This window comes from Oncorhynchus kisutch, linkage group LG10 (genome assembly GCF_002021735.2).
Source record: "Oncorhynchus kisutch isolate 150728-3 linkage group LG10, Okis_V2, whole genome shotgun sequence".
Classification (NCBI taxonomy): domain Eukaryota; kingdom Metazoa; phylum Chordata; class Actinopteri; order Salmoniformes; family Salmonidae; genus Oncorhynchus; species Oncorhynchus kisutch.
In genome coordinates, this window is record NC_034183.2 from 23,227,148 (window position 1) to 23,254,048 (window position 26,901).

Here is a 26,901-nt window from a genome sequence, read left to right on the forward strand (position 1 = left end):
GAAATGGCAGCCGTTTTACGGGTGTCTAACCAATTGTGCTATTGTGTTTTTTCGTGTTATTTGTAACTTATTTTGTACATAATGTTTCTGCCGCCGTATCTTACGGCAAAAAAGAGCTTCTGGATATCAGGACAGCGATCATTCACCTCGGATTAGACTAAGATTTTTTCTTCAACAAGCACCCGACAAGGCCAACATCCCAGTCATTGGCAAGAGAAAGAGACGCAGGTATAGAGGACACAGGGCGGGATGCCTCGTAAGGATCCATCGACGGCGAGTGTGAAATCTGCCCTTACCATCAATATTACTTGCCAATGTACAATCATTGGACAATAAATTAGACGAGGTACGATCACGAATATCGTACCAACAGGACATCAAAAACTGTAATATCTTATGTTTCACCGAATCGTGGCTGAATGATGACATGGAAAACATTCAGCTAGTGGGATATACACTGCACGGCTAGATTGAACAGCACACTCTGGTTGTAATGCTCCGGGTGTCATGGGTGTGGAGTCAGACGCAGGAGACAGAGAGTGCGATTGCCAAATCGGCATACTCGGGGGGAATGCACACCATGGAACCCTGGTCTGTACTCTCCACCGACGTGGAGCTCCCAAACACCTTCCAGAACACTCCTCTGACCACCCCTGGAGAACCCCCTGTCTCCACGAAATTTTAGGATTGTGCCGGGCCAGCCAGGGAATCCCCAGCACCACTGGAAACGCAGGCGAATCAATAATAAAAAGACTGATACGCTCCCTATGATTCCCCTGCGTCACCATGTCCAGTGGGTGCGCCTAAATCGACTAGCGCCCTATGCTGGGAAGAGGGAAAAAAGTGAAGGAAAAGGTTAAGACAAACAAGTGGCCAACAAGGGGTTCTGGGTGAGTTTGATGCTGAATCACCTGGGGTGATCGAGAAGCGTTCCGCCTGCCACCTCTACTCCCAGACGGACCCCCCCAGCACCGATCAGATGTGTGTCCTCTCCGACCACAGTTGGTGCAGGGAAGGCCTCCTCCTCCGGTACCCCTCGGCACAGCCCCTCCCAACTCCAACGGAATGGGAGCGGAGGGGCTGGGTGGTGGAACGCACAGGACCCTCTCCGAACGCCCGCGGGCAGCCAGCAGATTGTCCAGTCGAATGGACATGTCAATCAGCTCATCCAGTGAAAGAGCGGTGTTCCGACACGCTAACTCCCTGCGGACGTCCTCCCGGAGACTACACCTGTAGTGGTCAATAAGGGCCCTGTCGTTCCACCCAGATCCTGCTGCCAAGGTCCGGAAGTCCAGCGAGTAATCCTGGGCGCTCCTCCTCTCCTGCCTGAGATGAAATAGTCGTTCTCCCACCGCTCGGCCGACTGGAGGGTGATCAAACACGGCACGGAAGCGGCTGGAAAACTCTGGGTAGTGCTCCCGCGCTGAGTCTGGGCCATTCCAGACTGCGTTTGCCCACTCCAGAGCACGACCCATGAGGCAGGAGATGAGGACACTCGCCCTCTCCGCTCCCGAGGGAGTGGGTCTGACGGTGGCCAGGTATAGCTCCAGCTGAAGCAAAAACCCCTGGCAACCCGCCGCCGCTCCATCATAAGCCCTCGGTAGCGTCAGACGGATGGTGCTGGAGTCGGGAGATGGGGAGTCCAGAGCCGGGGGTGCCGGAGGTGGAGAGAAGAGACCACTCCTCTCCCATTGGTCCATTCTCTCCATCACTTGATCCATCGCAGATCCGATCTGATGGAGGACGGTGGTGTGGTGGAGAACCCGTTCCTCCATCGATGGGAGAGGGTTGGCTGCTGCTCCTGCTGACTCCATTCAATCTTTAGGTGCGGGATTCTGTAATGCTCTGGGTGTCGTGGGTGTGGAGTCAGACGCAGGAGACAGAGAGTGCAATGCTGTGCTCTTTAATGCACCAACGCACCACAGGGTGCTCACAATAATAACGGCCCCAAACACGGGAATGAAAAATGTACAACTGAAAATTCACGACCAGGAACAAACAAGTTCCTCTACTACAGAGCCGAAGGTTACAATAATTAATCCCACACAACAAACAGGCGGGCCGGCTGTCTAAAGAAGCCCAACTAATCATCATAAACCGGTGTTACCAATAAACATACAAGGAGGGGGAGGAAAGACAATCAGTGGCAGCTAATAGGCCGGTGACGACTACCGCCGAGCGCCACCCGACCGGGAAGGGAAGCCACCCTCGGTCGGACTCGTGACACCGGTAAGACGATGGGGAGCGGTCTGTGTATATTTGTAAACAACATCTGGTGCAGGAAATCTAAGGAAGTCTCTAGATTTTGCTCGCCCGAAGTAGAGTATCTCATGATAAGCTGTAGACCACACTATTTGCCACGAGAGTTTTCATCTATTTTAATTGTGGCTGTTTATTTGTCACCACAGACGGACGCTGGCACTATGTACTGAGTCAGCTGTATAAGGAAATAAGCAAACAGGAAACCACTCACCCAGAGGTGGCGCTCCTAGTGGCCTGGGACTTTAATGCAGGGAAACTTAAATCAGTTTTTACCTCATTTCTATATCTATCTATCTATCAAACGCGCAACCAGAGGGAAAACAATTCTAGATCACCTTTACTCCACACACAGAGACATGTACAAATCAAATCAAATTTATTTATATAGCCCTTCGTACATCAGCTGATATCTCAAAGTGCTGTACAGAAACCCAGCCTAAAACCCCAAACAGCAAGCAATGCAGGTGTAGAAGCACGGTGGCTAGGAAAAACTCCCTAGAAAGGCCCATACCTAGGAAGAAACCTAGAGAGGAACCAGGCTATGTGGGGTGGCCAGTCCTCTTCTGGCTGTGCCGGGTGGAGATTATAACAGAACATGGCCAAGATGTTCAAATGTTCATAAATGACCAGCATGGTCGAATAATAATAAGGCAGAACAGTTGAAACTAGAGCAGCAGCACAGTCAGGTGGAAGTTGAAACTGGAGCAGCAGCATGGCCAGGTGGACTGGGGACAGCAAGGAGTCATCATGTCAGGTAGTCCTGGGGCATGGTCCTAGGGCTCAGGTCAGTTGAAACTGGAACAGCAGCATGGCCAGGTGGACTGGGGACAGCAAGGAGTCATCATGTCAGGTAGTCCTGGGGCATGGTCCTAGGGCTCAGGTCCTCCGAGAGAGAGAAAGAAAGAGAGAAAGAGAGAATTAGAGAACGCACACTTAGATTCACACAGGACACCGAATAGGACAGGAGAAGTACTCCAGTTATAACAAACTGACCCCAGCCCCCCGACACATAAACTACTGCAGCATAAATACTGGAGGCTGAGACAAAGCTCTCCCTCGCCCTCCATTTGGCAAATCTGACCATAATTCTATCCTCCTGATTCCTGCTTACAAGCAGAAATTAAAGCAGGAAGCACCAGTGACTCGGTCTATAAAAAAGTGGTCAGATGAAGCAGATGCTAAACTACAGGACTCTTCCTATGGCATTGAGGAGTACACCACATCAGTCACTGGCATTATAAATAAGTGCATCGAGGACGTCGTCCCCAGAGTGACTGTACGTATATACCCCAACCAGAAGCCATGGATTACAGGTAACATTCGCACTGAGCTAAAGGGCTGAGCTGCCATAACCTGGAAGCATATAGGAAATCCTGCTATGCCCTCCATTGAACCAACAAACAGGCAAAGCGCCAATACAGGACTAAGATTGAATCGTACAACACCGGCTCCGATGCTCGTTGGATGTGGCAGGGCCTGCAGACTATTACAGACTACAAAGGGAAGCACAGACGCGAGTTGCCCAGTGACACGAGCCTACCAGATGAGCTAAATCACTGTTCGCTGTTCTGGAGGACTGTGTGATCACGCTCTCCGTAGCCAACGTGAGTAATACCTTCAAACAGGTCAACATTTACAAGGCTGCTGGGCCAGACGGATTACCAGGATGTGTGCTCCGAGCATGTGCTGATCAACTGGCAGGTGTCTTCACTGACATTTTCAACATGTCCCTGATTGAGTCTATAATACCAACATGCTTCAAGCAGACCACCATAGTCCCTGCGCCCAAGAGCACTAAGGTATCCTGCCTAAATTACTACAGACCAGTAGCGCTCACGTCCGTAGCCATGAAGTGCTTTGAAAGGCTGATAATGGCTCACATTAACACCATTATCCCAGAAACCCTAGATCCACTCCAATTTGCATACTGCTCAAACAGATCCACAGATGATGCAATCTCTATTGCACTCCACACTGCCCTTTCAGACCTGGGCAAAAGAAACACCTATGTGAGAATGCTGTTCATTGACTACAGCTCAGCATTCAACACCATAGTGCCCTCAAAGCTCATCAGTAAGCTAAGGATCCTGGGACTAAACACCTCCCTCTGCAACTGGACCTTGGACTTCCTGACGGGCCGCCCCCAGGTGGTGAGGATAGGTAGCAACACGTCTGCCACGCTGACCCTCAACACTAGAGCCCCTCAGGGGTGTGTGCTCAGTCACCTCCTGTACACCCTGTTCACCCACGACTGTATGGCCAGGCACGACTTCAACACCCTCATTAAATTTGCAGACGACTCAACAGTGGTAGGCCTGATCACTGACAACAACGAACCTATAGGGAGGAGGTCAGAGACCTGGCTGGGTTGTACCAGAATAACAACCTATCCCTAAACGTAATCAAGACAAGACAAAGGAGATGATTGTGGACTACAGGAATAGGAGGACAGAGCACGCCCCCTTTCTCATCGACGGGGCTGTAGTGGAGCAGGCTGAGAGCTTCAAGTTCCTTGGTGTCACATCACCAAGAAACTAGAATGGTTCAAACACACCAAGACAGTCGTGAAGAGGTCACGACAAAACCTATTCCCCCTCAGGAGACTGAAAAGATTTGGCATGGGTTCTCAGATCCTCAAAAGGTCCTACAGCTGCAACATTGAGAGCATACTGACTGGTTGCATCACTGCCTGGTACGGCAACTGCTCTGCAAGGTACTACAGAGGATAGTGCGTACGGCCCAGTACATCACTGGGACTAAGCTGCCTGCCATCCAGGACCTCTATACCAGGCGGTGTTAGAGGAAGGCCCTAAAAATGGTAAAAGACTCCAGCCACCCCAGACTGTTCTCTCTGCTACCGCATGGCAAGCTGTACGGAGCACCAAGTCTAGGACCAAAAGGCTTCTCAACTATTTGCATTGTGTCCCGCCACCCCCACTTTTACGCTGCTGCCACTCTCTGTTTATCATCTATGCATAGTCACTTTAACTATACCTACATGTACATATTACCTCAATTAGCCTGACTAACCGGTGCACCCGCACATTGACTCTGTACTGGTACCACCTGTATATAGCCTCGCTACTGTTATTTTCACTTTCATTTGACAGTTTTTTATTTTTTATTTCTTTACCTATCCTTTCTTTACCTAAAACCTATTTAAAAAAAAAAAAAACATTTTTACTTCAAAATTGCACTGTTGGTTCATGCTTGTAAGTAAGCATTTCACCGTAAGTTCTACACCTGTTTTATTCGGCACACGTGACAAATAAACTTTACATTTTATTTTACTGTAAATTGGACACGTCAGTTAGATTTACAAGAAATTAAGCCTTCTGCCCATATAAGACATGTCTATGTCCTGGAATGTTGGCTGTTACTTATTTAATTTCATAAATATGGATTCCTCCTGTGAAGAATCAGTGTAGAATTGCAGGAAATTGTAGATGTCTTTTTTTGCATCATTTAAAAAAAATCTATAATTGTACCCCAATTTTCATATGAAGTCAATTGCCGATGTATGTCTGTGTGTTTGTATAATATGATGCTAAATCTCAATCTCTTCTCAATTGTGATTTTTCTTCCCCGTACTGCACATCAATTCTATAAAGAAATCTCAGCCGTGCACATTCTCACCACTTGGCTTCCCTATGGGCTCTATGTTGCCATGGAAACCATGTCCTGTAGCTAGCCCATTCTTTCTGGCTGAGACAGATCAAATACCTGAAGAGGAAGTGGAGGACAGATGGATTAGGAGCTAGGCCTGTCCGGATGCTCTAGGTAAGACAAATAATGACAAAGAATCACCACGGTTTATATGGTGTACAGGCTTCTTCTTGGTCTACACAAGTTAGAGTAGGAGGGGGATTTATTTAAGGGAGGGGAATTAAACAGGGCACTATAGGGTTACGTGGGCTCTTCACTAAAAGATTAAACATTAACAAAACGGTTTCCTTGTGTCTCCCTGATGCCTTGTGGGCAAATAGGTGAGGGTGTACAACATTCTTAATAAACAAGGGGTTTTACATTTGGAAATAAAATGTTATGCTGTGGTCACTAATCTCTGTTGTTTGAGACAGTCTTCTAATTAATCTAATTTTCTGTCTGGCATAACAATTCCTTTTGGCAAGCTTCCCACTCTTACTCGTCTGTTATTGTTTAATGATTAGGCATGATTCATCCCATTTACATGCAACATTTATGATATTTTAGGCTCAATGTACACGTCATATTAAATATTTATAATCGGAATGGAAAGTTATATTTAGTTTATTCTGCTTTGTCTCCTCTTTCACAAGGAATGAAAACAATTTCTCTGATAAGCAGCAGGAGCAGCAGCAAGGTCATCAGACATTGAGCAGAGGCTATTGAGTGCTGTGTTTATGATCATTACCCAGAGAAGTGACACTTGGGCTGGAGGAGTGGAACTTCATTGCAGACACAGTTCACTACCGAGGAGTGCATACAGCTAACTGATGGCCTGCAATGGCCTAATGAACATCATGCAAAGAAAAAAAGTAATGTGGAAAACTTGGGAATGTCATGAAAAAAATGAATAATCGGAGGGCGATTCTGGGAAGGAAGGAATCAATGATAGGATAGAACACCCACTCATATTTGCCAAGCTAATAAGAACTGTTGGTTTAGCTCCATGCCATTAACCAGCAGAGTGCGAGCAGCGGTGTTATTATATTAAAACACTGGAGTGTCAACCCGGAAGCTCTCACGCTAATACCCAAATCCGCCTGCCTGTTTGTGATGTCTGTTTGTGTATGCAGAGTATTTATGTCATTTTCTACAGGGATGGGTTGTGTATGTGTCCGCCCCCAGAGCCTGATACTATAACTCAGCCAGCCTATGACAGGATGTGGGGCTGCCTTACAGCAAGAAGCCATGCCCATGCAGCCTGAGGAACATCAGACAGATTAGAGGCTACCAGGCTACAAAGTCTTCAAAAGCATTGCATGTCATCTCTTTGACCTAAAACACAGAGCTCCACCATGCCAAGCCCCAATGATAGCTTGTCCGGAAGAGAAGACAAATAACATTGGACATACCTACTTATTCCAAGGTTTTCAAAATAATAAGAATTGGTAACGCTTAGTATACAGTGCATTCGGAAAGTATTCAGACGCCTTGACCTTTTCAAAATCTAATTTAATTTGTCACATACACATGTTTAGCAGATGATATTGCAGATTCAGTGAAATGCTTGTGTGTCTAGCTCCAACAGCACAGAAATATCTAACAATTCACAACAATACACACAAGACACAACCTAAAAGTAAAGAAAAAAAAGAAGGGATATATAAATATTAGGATGAACAATGTCGGAGTGGCATAGACTAAAATACAGTGGAATAGAATACAGAATACATATGAGATGAGTAAACAAAAACATGTAAACATTATTAGAGTGACTAGTGTTCCATTATTAAAGTGGCCAGTGATTCAAGCCTATGTATATGGGGCAGCAGCCTCTAAGGTGCAGGGTTATGTAACCAGGTGGAAGCCGCTGAGTGATGGCTATTTAACAGTCTGATGGCCTTGAGACAGAAGCCATTTTTCAGTCTCTCGGTCCCAGCTTTGATGCACCTGTTCTGACCTCGCCTTCTGAATGATAACTGGACGAACAACCAGTGGCTTGGGTGGTTGCTGTCCTTGATGATTTGTGGGCCTTCCTGTGACATCGGGTGCTGTAGGTGTCCTGGAGGGCAGCTAGTTTGCCCCTGTGATGCATTGGGCAGATCGCACCACCCTCTGGAGAGCCCTAGGGTTGTGGGCGGTGAAGTTGCCGTACCGGGCGCTAATACAGCTCGACAGGATACTCTCAATTGTGTATCTGTAAAAGTTTGTCAGCGTTTTAGGTGTCAAGCCAAATTTCTTCAGCCTCCTGAGGTTGAAGAGGCACTGTTGCGCCTTCTTCACCACACCGTCTGTGTGGTTGGATCCTTTCAGATCGTCAGTGATGTGTACGCCAAGGAACTTGAAGCTTTCCACCTTCTCCACTGTGGTCCCGTCGATGTGGATAGAGGTGTGGTCCCTCTGCTGTGTCCTGAAGTCCACGATCAGCTCCTTTGTTTTGCCGACTGAGTGAGAGGTTATTTTCCTGACACCACACTCCCAGGGCCCTCACCGCCTCTCTGTAGGCTGTCTCATCATTGTTGGTAATTGTTGGTAATCAGGCCTACTACTGTTGGCCCCGAGCTTAATGATGAGTTTGGAGTAGCTATTACAGTGAAATAATACCATGCTATTGTTGGAGGAGAGTGTACAATTTTGAACATGATAAGTTATTAATAAACAAATTAGGCACATTTGGGCAGTCTTGATACCAGATTCTGAACAGAAATGCAATGGTTCATTGGATCAGTCTAAAACTTTTCACATACAGTGGGGTAAAAACTTATTTAGTCAGCCACCAATTGTGCAAGTTCTCCCACTTGAAAAGATGAGAGAGGCCTGTAATTTTCATCATAGGTACTGTCACGACTTCTGCCGAAGTCGTTGCCTCTCCTTGTTCGGGCGGTGCTCGGCGTTCGACGTCACCGGTCTTCTAGCCATCATTGATCCTTTTTTCATTTTCCATTGGTTTTGTCTTGTCTTCCCACACACCTGTTTTCAATCCCATTCATTACCTGTTGTGTATTTAACCCTCTGTTTCCCCTCATGTCTTTGTCAGAGATTGTTTTATTGTCAGTGTAGTGTGATTGTTGTATAGGTGCGCGTCGGGTCCTCGTACCCATGTTTTGTGTTTATGTACATAGAGTGTTATGTAGCATACTCCGTGGACTTTATTAAAAGACTCCATTTTACACTCCATTTGACTCTCCTGCGCCTGACTTCCCTGCCACCTATTACACCTACGCATGACAGATACACTTCAACTATGACAGACAAAATTAGAAAAAAAATCCAGAAAAATCACATTGTAGGATTTTTTATGAATTTATTTGCAAATTATGGTGGAAAATAAGTATTTGGTCAATAACAAAAGTTTCTCAATACTTTGTTATATACCCTTTGTTGGCAATGACAGAGGTCAAACGTTTTCTGTAAGTCTTCACAAGGTTTTCACACACTGTTGCTGGTATTTTGGCCCATTCCTCCATGCAGATCTCCTCTAGAGCAGTGATGTTTTGGGGCTGTTGCTGGGCAACACAGATTTTCAACTCTCTCCAAAGATGTTCTATGGGGTTGAGATCTGGAGACTGGCTAGGCCACTCCAGAACCTTGAAAAGCTTCTTACGAAGCCACTCCTTCGTTGCCCGGGCGGTGTGTTTGGGATCATTGTCATGCTGAAAGACCCAGCCACGTTTCATCTTCAATGCCCTTGCTGATGGATGGAGGTTTTCACTCAAAATCTCACGATACATGGCCCCATTCATTCTTTCCTTTACACGGATCAGTCATGGTCTCTTTGCAGAAAAACAGCCCCAACGAATGATGTTTCCATCCCCATGCTTCACAGTAGGTATGGTGTTCAGCATTATTTGTCCTCCAAACATGACGAGTTGGGTTTTTACCAAAAAGTAATATTTTGGTTTCATCTGACCATATGACATTTTCCCAATCTTCTTTTGGATCATCCAAATGCTCTCTAGCAAACTTCAGGCGGGCCTGGACATGTACTGGCTTAAGCAGGGGGACACGTCTGGCACTGCAGGATTTGAGTCCCTGGCGGCGTAGTGTGTTACTGATGGTAGGCTTTGTTACTTTGGTCCCAGCTCTCTGCAGGTCATTCTCTAGGTCCCCCCGTGTAGTTCTGGGATTTTTGCTCACCGTTCTTGTGATAATTTTGACCCCACGGGTGAGATCTTGCGTGGAGCCCCAGATCGAGGGAGATTATCAGTGGTCTTGTATGTCTTCCATTTCCTAATAATTGCTCCCACAGTTGATTTCTTCAAACCAAGCTGCTTACCTATTGCAGATTCAGTCTTCCCAGCCTGGTGCAGGTCTACAATTTTGTTTCTGGTGTCTTTGACAGCTCTTTGGTCTTGGCCATAGTAGAGTTTGGAGTGTGACTGTTTGAGGTTGTGGACAGGTGTCTTTTATACTGATAACAAGTTCAAACAGGTGCCATTAATACAGGTAACGAGTGGAGGACAGAGGAGCCTCTTAAAGAAGAAGTTACAGGTCTGTGAGAACCAGAAATCTTGCTTGTTTGTAGGTGACCAAATACTTATTTTCCACCATCATTTGCAAATATATTCATAAAAAATCCTACAATGTGATTTTTTTTCTCATTTTGTCTGTCCTAGTTGAAGTGTAGCTATGATGAAAATTACAGGCCTCTCATCTTTTTAAGTGGGAGAACTTGCACAATTGGTGGCTGACTAAATACTTTTTTGCCCCACTGTACACTGCTGCCATTTATGTGCCAAAATCTAAATTTCACCTGGGCTGAAATAATACATTATGGCCTTTCTCTTGCATTTCAAAGATGATAGTCCAAAAAACATACAAAAGAACGATTGGTCTTTTACCAGATCTATTGTGTTATATTCTCCTACAATCCTTTCACATTTCCACAAACTTCCAAGTGTTTCCTTTGAAATGGTACCAAGAATATGCATATCCTTGCTTCAGGGCCTGAGCTTCAGGCAGTTAGATTTAGCTATGTCATTTTAAAAAAGGGGCGGATCCTTAAGAGTTTAAAGCATTTGAGCCAATCATTTGTGTTGTGACAAGGTAGGGGTTGATATACAGAAGATAGCCCTATTTGGTGAAATACAAAGTCGACATTATTGCAAGAGCAGCTCAAATAAGCAAAGAGAAATGACAGTACATCATTACTTTAAGACATGAAGGTCAGTCAATACGGAACATTTCAGTCAATACGGAACAAGTACAAGTTGCAACAACCATCAAACGCTATGATGAAACTGGCTCTCATTAGGACCGCTTATCCTCCTGCAGAGGATAATTTCATTAAAATTAACTGCACCTCAGATTGCAGCCCAAATAAATGCTTCACCAAGTTCAAGTAACAGACACATCTCAACATCAACTGTTCAGAGGAGACTGCGTGAATCAGGCCTCCATGGTCAAATTGCTGCAAAGAAACCACTACTAAAGGACACCAATAAGAAGAAGAGCATGCTTGGGCCAAGAAACACAAGCAATGGACATTAGATCGGTGGAAATCTGTCCTTTGGTCCAAATTTGACCGCTGTGTCTTTGTGAGATGCGGAGTAGGTGAACGGATGATCTCCGCATGTGTGGTTCCCAAAAACCTAGTGGGAAAAGGCTGCCTAAATATGATCCCCAATCAGAGACAACGATAGACACCTGCCTCTGATTGGGAACCATACCAGGCCAACATTTAAATACAAAAACTAGAGTACCCACACCCCGACCTAACCAAATAAGAGAATAAAAGGCTCTAAGGTCAGTGCGTGACACTATCATTTGTTTTTCAACAGGACAATGACCCAACACACCTCCAGGCTGTGTAAGGGTTATTTGATCAAGAAGGAGAGTGATGGAGTGCTGCATCAGATGACCTGGCCTCCACAATCACCCGACCTCAACCCAATTGAGATGGTTTGGGATGAGTTGTAGCGCAGAGTGAAGGAAAAGCAGCCAACAAGTGCTCAGCATATGTAGGAACTCCTTCAAGACAGAAAATCATTCCTCAAGAAGCTGGTTGAGAGAATACCAAGAGTGTGCAAAGCTGTCATCAAGGCAAAGGGTTGCTGTTTTGAAGAATCTAAAATCTAAATTTGTTTAACACTTTTTTGGTTACTACATGATTCCATATGTGTTATTTCATAGTTTTGATGTCTTCACTATTATTTTACAATGTATAAAATCGCAAAAATAAAGAAAAACACTTGAATGAGACTCATGTCCAAACTTTTGACTGGTAGTGTGTATATTTCTTTAAAACTTTGATCCCTTTTTCTCCCCAATTGGTAGTTACAGTCTTGTCCCATCGCTGTAACTTCCGTACGGACTCGGGAGAGGCGAAGCTCGAGAGCCATGGGTCCTCCGAAACACGACCCTGCTTCTTGACACAATGCTCGCTTAACCCGGAAGCAGTATATATGGGACAAGGATTCTTTACACTATACTTGCCTGTTTTGTCACAAACTGAAATTAGGTGAACAATAAGAATTTTAGCAACCAGGAAATGGCGGAGTGATTTCTGCATAGTGCATATTTCTGCATAGTGCATATATGAAGAGAATGCTTAGTCAGTTCTATTACTCATTTCAATATAATTTGTTTTATTTCCTACATGTCAATTCTCAGTAGGTAAAAGAATACATCCAGTATTTACCATTGTTTTCCTGCCTTTGGGACAATGACTACCATTGTTAGGGCAGAGACAAGACCATCTCGTCGTTATATACACTATCTCTGTCTTTCAGCATCACTGAGGAGGTGGGGGGGGGGTGGCACAGATACACACAGTCAGTCTGTTCCCATAGTGGGCGTCTATGAGCCTGGATACCATCATTTTCAGTGCTATTCTGTTCAGGTCTCAAGTTCTCATTACTTCAAAGCACAGAGAGTTATTGACCTGTAAATGAACAGACAAGAAACAGATTACTGCCACAATGACCAAGTTTTTCTTGTGTGAATATCAAACAAACTACACGCTAAATGTATTCACCACAGCAGACCAATCCAGATGCCAGTCCAGAGCATAGCTTTAAGAATTTCCCCTGTTATTCTACAGCATAAAGTACAGTATGGCAGCTGTCAGCTTCCTTAATCTTAAGCACAAAAATAACCTCCAACACCACAGCAAGTGGAAGACTGTGCTAAGAGTGCAATATACTGTATATCTCCTAAAATTCACATGAAGAGTGAAGACAAAGATGAATAAAATAGTGTCCCTGTTCTCTGTGTTACAGTGAGAGTGGCATGCCTGCCTCCAGTGTGGGTGGTGGTGGAGAAGAGGTATAAAAAGCAGCAGCAGTGAACACATCCCCTCGCTCTACGAGGACTCCAGGTACTCTCTGCTGCTCTCGCTCTCTGCTGCTGTGTAGCTATCGTCCATCTGCTGCTGTTGCTATGGAGATCAGTCCCACTGATCTAAATAGGAGAAGTCGGGGAATGTTTGCTAGGGCTGTTCCTATTAGCACGATTCAACTGCATGCAGCATCATGGACCCCGCCAACAGCCTTTCTTTCTGCCTGGCCACATTACATAATTCATTATCATTATTTTTTCTCTCGTTGGGTGGAAATTGTAAATGGGAAGTCACATCATTCCCAGTGTTCTCATCACTGTTCAGTGACCTTAGGTTGTTGTATGGAGGAGCTGTATGGGGCAGAAGTGATGATTCACCATGACAATTTAGCGGGAATAAGAACATCTTGTGAAATATTGATCTCATGATTGTGTACCAGAGAGACATATTTTATGGGTTTTCACATTGATTTTATGACTTAAGACCTCAAACCATGACCCAAATCACATACTGGTATACATGTATTCCGGTATTCCGTTTGTGTATATTGTATCAGGCTTTATGCATTGTGTATACATTTTTTTGTATCAGGCTTTATGCATTGTGTATACATTTTTGCCTTCGTATCAAATCTGAGGTTTAACATGAGAGATAGAGGCTTTTCCCTAATGTCAGCTTTGTGGCATGAAAGGGGTTTTTAAAGAAGAAGGAAATTAACCCTGACTGGCATTATTTAAATGTCATAGTATTCACGGCTGGTTGACTATGCTGACCATTACAGCACGAAAGCAGAACATTGCCTCTCGCAGCATGACCACTGAGCCAAATCCACACTTTTCCACAGCTATGTAGGAGTTCCTAAAGAAAACAAGAAAGCACTTTGAAAAATGTATCCAGATCAAAAGCATAACGCTAGCCAAGGTCATGATAGGCTGTGACTATCACAATAGATATGTGAATATATTACTCTAACAACAGGATGTGTTTCTGAAGAATGCCGCTGGAATGTATAGCGAACGTTTTGCAGGCTTCTAACCAATTCTACTATTTTGTGTGTTTTCTATGCACTGATCGTGACTTTTGTTTTTACATAAAGTTTCTTATGACCGAAAGAGCTTCTGGACATCAGAACTATGACCAAAAAAATCCTCTAGACATCAAAACAGTGATCACTAACCTTGATTTGGATGAAGATTTCTACTTCGACAGCGCAGGACATACTGATCACTCCGGACCAGGCTCTAATCCCTGACACTTGGAAGAGAAAGAGATGGCAATAGAGGTTGACGTGCAGGCACCATGATGAAATTGCAGTCAGTGAGGAAATAAACCACCTCTACCCTATGTTCTATTGACGAATGTACAATCACTGGAGAACAAACTAGATGAGTTCCATTCGAGACTATCCGATCAAAAGGGACCTGAAAAACTGTAATATCCTATGTTTCCCAGAAACTTGGCTGAACAAGGACATGTATATTATCCAACTAGTTGTTTGTTCTATGCATCTGCTGTTACGGCTTTCTTCCGGTGAAGGAGAGGAGGACCAATACATAGCGTGGTTGAAGTTCATGTTTTTTTAATAAGGAAAACTATACATGAACAAACTACAAAACAATAAATGTGAAAACCCGAAACCAGTCCCATGTGGTACTGACACAGGAGACAATCACCCACAAAACCCAACACCAAACAGGCTAGCTAAACATGGTTCCCAATCAGAGACAATGACTAACACCTGCCTCTGATTGAGAACCATATCAGGCCTAACACAGAAACAGACAAACTAGACACACAACATAGAATGCCCACTCAGATCACACCCTGACCAAACAAAACAGAAACATACAAAGCAAACTATGGTCAGGGTGTGACATCTGCAGGACAGAATGGCAGCATCGGGTAAGCTCAATGGGGATGGTGTGCTTACCGGAGCTGGAATATCTCAAGATAGTTTTCATCTATATTTTTCTTAGCTTTCTATTTAGCACCACAGACAGATGCCGGCACTAAGACCGCACTCAATGAGCTGTATACGGCCAAAATGCTCAAACAGGAAGTACCAATGACGAGCTCAATATGGAAGTGGTCCAATGAAGCGGATGCTAAGTTACAGGACTGTTTTGCTAACACAGACCGGAATATGTTTCAAGACTCCTCCAATGGCCTTGAGGAGTTTACCACATCAGTCACCGGCTTCATTAATAAGTGCATCAATGACATTGTCCCCACAGTGACCCTATGCACATATCCTAACCAGAAGGGAATACAGGAAACATCTGCACTGAGTTAAAGGCTAGAGCTGCCGCTTTCAAGGAGCGGGACACACTGCCCTTTCCACTTGGACAAAGAAACACCTATGTGAGAATGCTGTTCATTGACTACAGCTCAGTGTTCAACACCATAGTGCCCTCCAAGCTCATCACTAAGCTAAGGACCTAGGGACTGAACAACGGTTGTAGGCCTGATCAAAGAAGACAATGAGGCAGCCTATGGGGAGCAGATCAGAGACCTGGCAGTGTGGTGACAGCACAACATTCTCTCCCTCAACGTCAACAAGAAAAAGGAGGTGATTGTGTACTACAGGAAATGGAGGGCTCAACACACACATTCATGAAGTGGTGTCCCTATCACTAAGGACTAAGGATCTATCATGGTCCAAACACACCAACACAGTTGTGAAGAGGGAATGACAATGCCCCTTCCCCCTCCGGAGGCTGAAAAGGTTTGCATGGGCCCTAATATCTTCAAAAAGTTATACAGCTGAACCATTGACAGCATCTTGATTGGCTGCACCACTGCTTGGTATGGCAACTGCTTGGCATCCGACCACAAGGCGCTACAGAGGGTAGTGTGTATGGCCCAGTACATCACTGGGGCAGAGCTCCCTACCATCCTGGACCTCTATACCAGGAATTGTCAGAGGAAGGCCCTAAAAATTGCCAAAGACTCCAGCCACCCAAGCCATAGACTGTTCTCTGCTACAGCACGGCAATCTGTACTAATGCACCAAGTCTGGAACCAACAGGATCCCGAACAGCTTATACACCCAAGGCAATTGTTAGTCTGGGTAGCTATTTTGTTAGCTGTTTAACTATCTGCATTGACCCTTTTTGCACTAACTTTTCATACTCTGCTGCTACTGTTTACTATCTGTCAGATTATTCCAAGTTATTATTATTATTTTTACGTGTTTTACTTTTCTATTATTTCTCTATTTTCTTTCTCTCTGTATTGTTGAGAAGGGTCCGTAAGTAAGCATTTCACAGTTAGTCCACACCTGTTGTTCACGAAGCATGTGACAAATACAATTGTATTAGATTTAGGTAGTGACTGGGCTTCGGGTTGGAAAACATATAGAAAGAATTATATCATTTCTAGGAATGGACGATAATCGGCTCTCTTGGGGAAAGGTCGGCTTGGGGCCAAGAAGTCATCTCAGAGCTATTTCTCTTTCCAGGGATGGGATGTAGCGGTTAATCTCCTGATTACGCTGATATAACTGGTCAAGTGATCCTGAATCTGTAAGGCTCTTCAATCAGAACCACAGCTCTCCTTCAAATCAAATCCAGCCAGGGATGATCTCCACTAGTAATTAAAACTGAACATGCCTGTATCCAGTTATGCTGGGTCTTGTCAGCTAGTAACATATGGATCCTATCATTATGTATCCTTGGTCTCTGTCTCTGTCAATCTCTCTCTTTCACTTCCCATCTCTCTCTCTCTCTCACACAGTAGAGTGGAGGAAGGCTCACAATGACAGTGTGACAGTGAGAGCCCGCCCTGCAGATCAGGCCCGGTCTTGGCCGATATGCCGCCCTGGGCTAGACAAAAACAAATACCGCCCACCTCCTACCCCCGCAAAGTAGAATAGTAACCTAGGCTATACAGTGTCTGCCGCAATGCACTTTTATGAATGCCTATCATTGTGATTTGTAAAACAGGACACGTGGCAATAGGCCTAGCTGATTATTGAATTGCATCTGTCAGTGTCAGCCTCTAAAATATGTGTGAAGATAATGTGTCCTGAGCAATATTCCCTCTAAGCTGCAGTAGCCTGAGAGACTGCAGTGAAGCTCCCCGGGACTTCTGTGCAGAGCAGATGAAATATCAGCCCACGAAGAGAAGCACGAAATTGAACTTCACTCAACTTTCTAGAGTTCTCCCTGTTTGTTAACACTATCATCATTTCCTTTTTACTGTGGCAATTGTGATCGAATCAATGCAATATTAGCAACTTTCAATGCAACATAATGAAACAAAACGAACTATGCAAGAGATTGTAGTAGGCAGAACGCATCAGAGTAGGATTCTATTGCTCCCGACCGACTCTGCAGGTACTCTACAAAAGTGTGGCCTAACCATCAGAGCTGCAGTAGGCCGAAATCCAAATAAACCATTGCTATATATGAATCTGTGCCATTTACTTTTAACTGGACTGTTTACAGCTGTGGTAGATGTACTTGTTTTGAGATCAAAGCAAGAGCTGCATGTAGCCATGTGTGCACGTTTTGTTCATATCCTTTGCTAGTTAGTGAGTTATTAGCACAGTTATAGATAATTTGTAGTCAGCAATAGAGTGATTGCTTCATACAAGAGCACAAAACGTGTGCATTTCTAGACATCTTTGGAAAGTGAGTCAGCTAAATAGTGTTTTATGACTTAAGGAGGCAGTTGTATTTTGAGACAGGTTTCAATAAGCTAAGTAGCCAATAGGCAGAGGGTGGCTGTCACGTTCGTTATAATGAGTAGACCAAGGCGCAGCGTAGGTAGAGTTCCACATATTTTAATAAACTGAAACTCACCAAAACAAAACAAAGCACAAACGAACCGTGAAGCTACTGGTGTGCACTCAGGCAAAAAAATGTAGACAAGATCCCACAAATAACAATGGGGAAATGGCTACCTAAATACGATTCACAATCAGAGACAACAATAAACAGCTGCCTCTGATTGGGAACCATATCAGGCCACCATAGACATACATTTCACCTAGATGACCCACCCAAGACACTATCACACCCCAACCAACACAGAGAATAAACAGCTTACAATGGTCAGCTTACAAAGGTGCGGACTCCGACCGCAAAACCTGACTCAATTAGGGGGGGGGTCCGGGTGGGCATCTATGATGGATGACACAGGGCATCGAGGGCGGCTCCGGTGCGGGACGCATTGCCGGAAGCTTCGGACCGTGGATCGTCGCCGAAGGCTCCAGACCGTGGATCGTCGCCGGTGGAACCGGACTGTAGATCGTTGCAGGAGGCTCTGGACTAAGAACCCCTACTGAAGGCTCTGAACCGCAGACCGTCGCTGGAGGCTCCAGACTGCAGACCGTCTCAGCAGATTCTGGACTGTAGACCGTCTCAGGAGGTTCTGGACTAAGAACCCCTGCTGAAGGCTCTGAACCGCAGACCGTCGCTGGAGGCTCCAGACTGCAGAACGTCTCAGCAGGTTCCGGACTGTAGACCGTCTCAGGAGGTTCCGGACTGTAGACCGTCTCAGGAGGTTCCGGACTGTAGACCGTCTCAGGAGGTTCCGGACTGTAGACCGTCTCAGGAGGTTCCGGACTGTAGACCGTCTCAGGAGGTTCCGGACTGTAGACCGTCTCAGGAGGTTCCGGACTGTAGACCGTCTCAGGAGGTTCCGGACTGTAGACCGTCTCAGGAGGTTCCGGACTGTAGACCGTCTCAGGAGGTTCCGGACTGTAGACCGTCTCAGGAGGTTCCGGACTGTAGACCGTCTCAGGAGGTTCCGGACTGTAGACCGTCTCAGGAGGTTCCGGACTGTAGACCGTCTCAGGAGGTTCCGGACTGTAGACCGTCTCAGGAGGTTCCGGACTGTAGACCGTCGTTGGATGTTCCGGACTGTGAAACGGCGCCGGAAGCTCTGGACTGTGAAACGGCGCCGGAAGCTCTGGACTGTGGAGGTGCACTGGAGGCCTGATGCGTGGTTCTGGCACTGGTGGTACCGGGCTGGTGACATGCACCTCAGGGCTAGTGCAGGGAGGAGGCACAGGATGCACTGGACTGTGGAGGCGCACTGGAAGTCTAGAGCACAGAGCTGGCACAACCCTTCCTGACTGGATGCTTACTCCAGCCCGGCAAGTGCGGGAAGCTGGCACAGGATGCACTGGGGTGTGAAGGCGCACTGGCGACACAGTGCGTAGAATGGGCGCAGGATATCCTAGACCAAGGAGACATACTGGAGACCAAGAGCGCTGAGCCGGCACAATCCATCCTGGCTGAATGCCCACTTTAGCACGGCAACTTCGGGAAGCTGGAACAGGCTGTGAATGCAGGCTGTGAATGCGCACTGGAGGCCTGATGCGTGGGACCGGTACAGGTGGCACCGGGCCGATGACAGGCACCTCAGGGCGAGTCCACCACATAACACGGTGCCTGACCGGTCACACGCTCCCCACGGTAAGCACGGGGAGTTGGCTCAGGTCTAAACTCTGATTCCGCCAATCGCCCCGGCTGCCTCTCGTGCCTGCTTCGTTGAGCTAACTCCTCGTATCGTCGCCGTTCCGCCTTCGCTGCCTCTATCTCCTCCTTCGGACGACGATACTCCCCGGCCTGCGTCCATGGTCCTTTACCATCCAGGATCCACTCCTCCTGTACACTTCTCCTGTCCACGCTGCTTGGTCCATTTTTGTTGGGATCTTCTGTCACGTTCGTTATAAAGAGTAGACCAAGGTGCAGCATGAGTAGAGTTCCACATATTTTAATAAACTGAAACTAACCAAAACAATAAAGCACAAACGAAACGTGAAGCTACTAGTGTGCACTCAGGCAACTTAATGTAGACAAAATGGGGAAATGGCTACCTAAATATGATCCCCAATCAGAGACAACGATAAACAGCTGCCTCTGATTGGGAACCATATTAGGCCACCATAGACATACATTTCACATAGATGACCCACCCAAGTCACTATCACGCCCCAACCAACACAGAGAATAAACAGCTTACTATGGTCAGGGCGTGACAGTAGCATAATTTTTATGATTCTCTGTAATAATGGTATGGGAAACAGGTTAATGTCAAGCCCTGCATGTTTTTTTCCAAAAGTCTCATGGAAGGTAGGCCTACATTGAACAACACACAATGGCTGGTACTGTAGGCTGAATGACAGAACAGCTATTTCAATGTTAAAATGTTATGGAATGCATTTTATCCGTTGCCTTTGATGGTAGGCCTATATTATGATCAAATAGCCACAGTAGCCTACTTGGCGACAGTTAAAACTAACTTAAAGTGGATACAGAATTTTCACAACATTCAAGTTTGTGCTCAGGACACCTGAAATTTGCTCAGTGCCAAAACTTTTTAGAGAGAACATTGGTCTTAAGCATTATTTTAAATGTTGAGACAAGAAGGGGAGTGGTGGGTAACAAAGATAGGTGCATCTCTCTCCAGAATGTACCCAGCTTTCCAGGATGCACTCAGCTTTCTTCTGACAATCCTTGCTGAATTAATTGTTTCTTTGTGTAAATTGTTTGCCCTTTGATTGTTAATTTTTTTAAACATTTCCCCATTTCATACAGTACCAGTCAAAAGTTTGGACACACCTACTCATTCAAGGGTTTTTCTTTATTTTTACTATTTCTACATTGTAAAATAATAGTGAAGACATCAAAACTATGAAATAACACATATGGAATTATGTAGTAACCAAAAAAAGTGTTAAACCAATCAAAATATATTTTATATTTGAGATTCTTCATAGTAGCCACCCTTTGCCTTGATGACAGCTTTGCACACTCTTGGCATTCTCTCAACCAGCTTCATGAGGTAGTCATCTGGAATGCATTTCAATTAACAGGTGTGCCTTTTTAAAAGTTAATTTGTGGAATTTCTTTCCTTCTTAATGCGCTTGAGGCAATCAGTGGCTACATTGAAGAATCTCAAATATTACATTTATTTGGATTTGTTTAACACTTTTTTTGGTTACTACGTGATTGTTATTTCATAGTTTTGATGTCTTCACTATTATTCTATTCTATTATTCCCTGTCATTTCATTACATTAAAGGTACATTTGTCAGCGTTATGCATTTTTACATAGTTGACAATGGAAAGTATAGGCCTACTGCTGCATTGGACAATTTGGCCTATAGGCAAAATCTAAGTTCCATGCGCTCATTCTTTAACCGCAATCGGCTCACGGTGTAGTTCAATGTATGGCAGAGGCTGGTGCTCTCGCTTTAGCTGAATTCTAACTTTTAGATTTGTATCATTTTCATTCAGATTTATATTACTAACCACGAAAACGTTATTATTGAAATGAAACTGTTCCGAATGTGAATATGAAAATCATAACTGGCATGAAGATCAGTAGAAATGGTAGGATACATTCTTAACTTACATACTGACCACACCGCATGCGTCGCATGCACAAGCGTTGCAAAATAAATGTAAACATGCATGTTATTCAATTATTGCACCCACACTGCTCGCACACACCAAAGAGCGTCTGCGTTGCCAAGAACTAAAATAGAAGTCAGTTCTATTTGTGATGCTGAACACTGTGCAAATCCTGCCTCTCCCATCTCCTCATTGGTTTATAGAAGCAGATACCCACATGCCATCTCCTCATTGGTTATACCCACGTGGGTGATTGAAAGATTAACTGAGTTCGGTCTGTCGTCGTGGTAACTATGAAAGTTAGATGCCAATCGCCATATAAATTCCAAAGAAGAAAAAGCCTGGAAGGAGGATATATGACTAGAAACGATTTGGTTGACGGTTTTGTGTGTGGATTATTTATCGGAGTAGAGGACCTTGAGCATTTCAGGTAAAATAACAACACAACATTTATATCCCAGGACAAATTTTGGGTAATTTTTTATTTGATATATTTTTATATTAAAAAAATTTGGTATATATTCTTTATTTTCTATTTTATTTGATTGAATATCCGAAACATACAATATACTTGCAGTGAAGCCTCTCAACAACTACACCACGCCTGTCATCCAACAGTCTTCCATTCAGAGCAACACAGAGGCATCCAGGGTCAATGCCCTGCTCAAGGGCACGTTGACTGATCTCCCACCAGGCCAAAAAATGTGAACCCGAACCCTCCAAGATCCCCCCACAGTTCCCCAATAGCTGTCCCTCAACCATCAAAGACCCCTCTCACAGTCCCCCCCAAGAAAAAAAATCATAAAATTAAATAAATACAATTAATTCCATTCCCCACCCCCAAGAACTCCACCCAACGCACCAACAATCAAGAAAATTTACCCCCAAAAAACTAAAAAAATATTTTAAAAAAGGACATTAAGGACAACTAAAATCATAACAATAATGCCAAATGTATATGTTTGAGTGCATGTCTGGCAATATTACACGTGTGTGTCCGTGTATGCGTGTATTTGAATGAGAGTGTGTGTATATGCATGTGTACTAACACCTGCACGGCATCAGCCTCAGGCAAATTATGATTTTATGCCCCAAATATTCAACTATTTGTTTGTGGCTAGAATTCAATATAATCATTTTAGCTGAAAAGCATGAAGTCATTAATCTTGCGTTGTTTTATATATCAACTCATACACGCTGTACCATGGAATCGAAACATCAAAAATCTCTTCCCAACTATTTTGCAATCTGTATGGCGTAGTTGTCCACATCCTAGTCCTCAAATGAAACTGGAATACTTTCCTATTTATGCTATTTTTATTTCTCTGCCAGTTTTGATCCCATATATTGGGCAGACAGACCATTTCCCTACCTCCTCCTGCTGCCACCTGCCTCCTCCATTTTTGTAAATGAGAACTTGTTCTCAACTGGCCTACCTGGTTAAATGAAGGTGAAATAAAAAAATAAAAGTAAATTGTCTTTGTCTGTATATTAATCTCTTTTTGGGGGGGGGTTAAAGTTATTTTGTGAGGAAGTCAGATCTTTCCATGATGGAGTATGTTGTTCCTCCATAGCGTAAAACGGTTGGTACTCGTCGATTTCCCTCAGGATCTCCTTAGTATCCAGGTTGGCTCTTTACTGCAACCAGTTGTTTTATGAAAAGATAACAATGAGTCTTTCCCATGACGACAACAGGTGCAGTTCATAGTTCATAGTGGAGTTGGACGCGTCCGAGGCTGGGATAGGAGCCGTGCTCTCTCAGCGCTCGGGCACGCCACCGAAGCTCCGCCCCTGTGCCTTCTTCTCGAAGAAGTTCAGCCCGGCGGAGCGAAACTATGAAGTGGGGGACCGGGATCTGTTGGCTGTTGTCAAGGCTCTGAAGGTGTGGAGACATTGGCTTGAGGGGGCTAAACACCCTTTTCTCATCTGGACTGACCACCGCAATCTGGAGTACATCCGGGCAGTGAGGAGACTGAACCCTCGCCAGGCAAGGTGGGCCATGTTTTTCACCCGTTTAGTTTTTTCCCTTTCCTACAGACCAGGTTCCCAGAACGTGAAGGCAGACACACTGTCCCGGCTGTATGACACAGAGGAGCGGCCCATGGATCCCACCCCCATACTCCCGGCCTCCTGCCTGGTGGTGCCGGTAGTGTGGGAGCTGGACACGGACATTGAGCAGGCATTACGTGCAGAGCCCTCTCCCCTCCAGTGTCCCAGTGGGCGTCTGTACGTTCCGTCTGTTGTCCGTGACCGGTTGATCTATTGGGGCCACACGTCACCCTCCTCTGGTCATCCTGGGATCGGTCGGACGGTGCGCTGTTTGATTGGGAAGTACTGGTGGCCTACCTTGGCCAAGGACGTGAGGGTTTTTGTTTCCTCCTGCTCGGTATGCGCTCAGTGTAAGGCTCCTAGGCACCTGCCCAGAGGGAAGCTACACCCCTTACCCGTTCCACAGTGGCCTTGGTCGCACCTGTCGGTGGATTTCCTGACCGATCTCCCCCCTCACAGAGAAACACCACGATCCTGGTCGTTGTGGATCGGTTCTCTAAGTCCTGCCATCTCCTCCCTCTGCCCAGTCTCCCTACGGCCCTACAGACTGCGGAGGCCTTGTTTACGCACGTTTTCCGGCACTACAGGGTGCCTGAGGATATAGTGGCTGATCGAGGTCCCCAGTTCACTTCGAGGGTCTGGAAGGCGTTCATGGAACGGTTTCATCCCGAGAGTAATGGGCAGAGGGAGAGAGTGAACCAGGATGTGGTTAGGTTCCTGCGGTCGTATTGCCAGGATCGGCCGGGGGAGTGGGCAGCGTTCGTGCCCTGGGCCGAGATGGCTCAGAACTCGCTCCGCCACTCCTCCACTAACCTCTCACCCTTCCAGTGCGTACTGGGATACTAGCCGGTTCTGGCGCCTTGGCATCAGAGTCAGACCGAGGCTCCTGCGGTGGACGACTGGTTCAGGCGCGCGGAGGAGACATGGGACGCCGCCCATGTTCACCTCCAGGGGGACATGCAGCACCAGAAAGCCAGAGCAGACCGTCACAGCAGTGAGGCCGGGTCTGGCTCTCATCCCGAAACCTGCCCCTCCGCCTGCCCTGCCGGAAGCTGGGCCCACGGTTTGTGGGGCCATTTAAAGTCCTGAGGAGAGTGAACGAGGTCTGTGTCTCTCCATGTGTCTCTCCTCAGGCCGGTGGTGGTTGGCCTGCTCCAGGAGTCTGAGGTACGGGAGGTTCCTCCGCCCCCTCTGGACATCGAGGGGGCCCCGGCGTACTCCGTCCGCTCCATACTGAATTCGAGGCATCAGGCGAGGGGCCTTCAGTACCTCGTGGAGTGGGAGGGGTACGGTCCGGAGGAGAGGTGTTGGATTCTGTTGGTTTTGCTTAATAAATCTCCAGTTATTACCAAGTTCTGCTCTCCTGCGCCTGACTTCTGTGCCGCCAATTACACACCCCGCTACACGTGCTGCCTATGTCAGCTATAGGCATAACCAAGTGTATCAGGCGATACAATGCCATTTGTTCGCCGTGATCAGCTCAGAAATTGACGAATAGGCCTACAAACTTGATATCGCTAATTATCAAGACAATTTAGCCCAATGAGTGAAACTTCAGGACAGCAGCCATGAGTAGCCTAGCCTCATTTTATTCCATAGGAAATTATCAATTTTACCTGTCCTGTTTTTTGGATATGGTGTGTTTGTTAACATTTTCATTCATATTCACATTGAAGCAAATATTTATTTGATATCACAGTGTGCATATAACGTGATAAAGACCTATTTTACTGGTTGAAATCTGTTTTTTTATGACACCATCAAACAGCTTTGGGATGAACTGGAACGCTGATTGCAAGTCAGGCCTAATCGCCCAACATCAGTGCCCGACCTCACTAATGCACTTGTAGCTGAATGAAAGCAAAAAAAAATTCAAGTGAATGTAACATTATACATAAAAAGTTCTGTATTTTTGTTTTACTTTTGTAAAGCGACGTCAAAGAAAGTTTTGCTAGCTGGCTAATCCTCCATGGGCATGGTAAGAAAATGTTTACTTGTTGTAGCTAGCTAGCTAACGTTTTAACATGTTGATATCTGTTTAGTTAATGAAAGCAAATGTGTGTGTGTGTGTGCTCACATACGTACGTACCTTTGCATCCCTATTTTGAAAGTGTGGATGCAGCTGCTCCGTTTTCTCCATTACTCAGGCTCCTATGCACATACACCGTGATAACAACACCTGCATGTGCTCACTATACACTGTCTCTCTTTTAAACACACTGTCACCTATTGGTGTTCATTTATATAATTGAAATATAAGCTGGAAACCCAGAATGGTCTATTCAATAATCCTCCCATACACGTTTTCCTACACTAGTCTCATTTTGTTTTCCATATCTGCAAATTACATTTGCATCACAACGCTTTTCTGTACTGCTGGACTTATGACCAGCACCCATTTTCCTCAAATACATTCTGAGTGTGTTAAACGCCGCTGGTGGCATGTACAGTAGTCGACATTGATGTGGTGAATAATAGATTTGACTTCTCTTAAACAAGGCCGCAGTTCCCACATCTAAATTACTTATACATGCTCCTGACAATGTGATCGATTCCAGTCCCCATCGTTTTTCCTGTATGGAATCCTTATGTGCAGGGAGGGGACTGTCCCGCTCCCTCCGTCCCTGGCAATGTCCATGTCCTTGTCTGTTCAGAGTGCACATTCCGACACGTGTTCATCTCCATCCAACCCACTAGGCACCTCAACCAAAGAATTAAAGCTTTGGGTCTAAGGGGCATGTTGTCATTATGCTAGAGAAGGCTGCCATCACATAGAGTCCTAGGGGAACAGGCTTTCTTTCTCATTTGTGTGTGTGTGTGTGTGTGTGTGTCTGAGAGATTTTGTAAACTAATCTAATTCTTGAAACATGCACCCCCCAATATGGATGTGAAGTTTTTCTTGACCAGGGATCCTTGTATTTTTTTTGTATTTTGTATTTGACAATACGATACATTCTACCTTACCCCCCCTCAACATGCCCACATTATGCCAATCGCTAATGTATTTTATTATTTTTTATGCTTACAGTAAGTGTCTTGAAAAGCCAGAAGACTCAGGAGGTTGATGAGTTGCGGGCCCTCTGGAAAGTCCTTGAAATATGTCCCTGACCTCTGTGGTGGAGAAGGACGCAAAGTGTGTATACTGTATGAGCTAGTTGCTTTTTTTTAAAAGAAAAATGGTGATGTAGATTTGTTTTTGCCCATTCCTTACCTATTTTAAATGTAAGAATATGTTGCAGATTAACTTCAATTGGTGACTATGGAAACAAATAGAAATGTAATGAACAATCTTTTCAA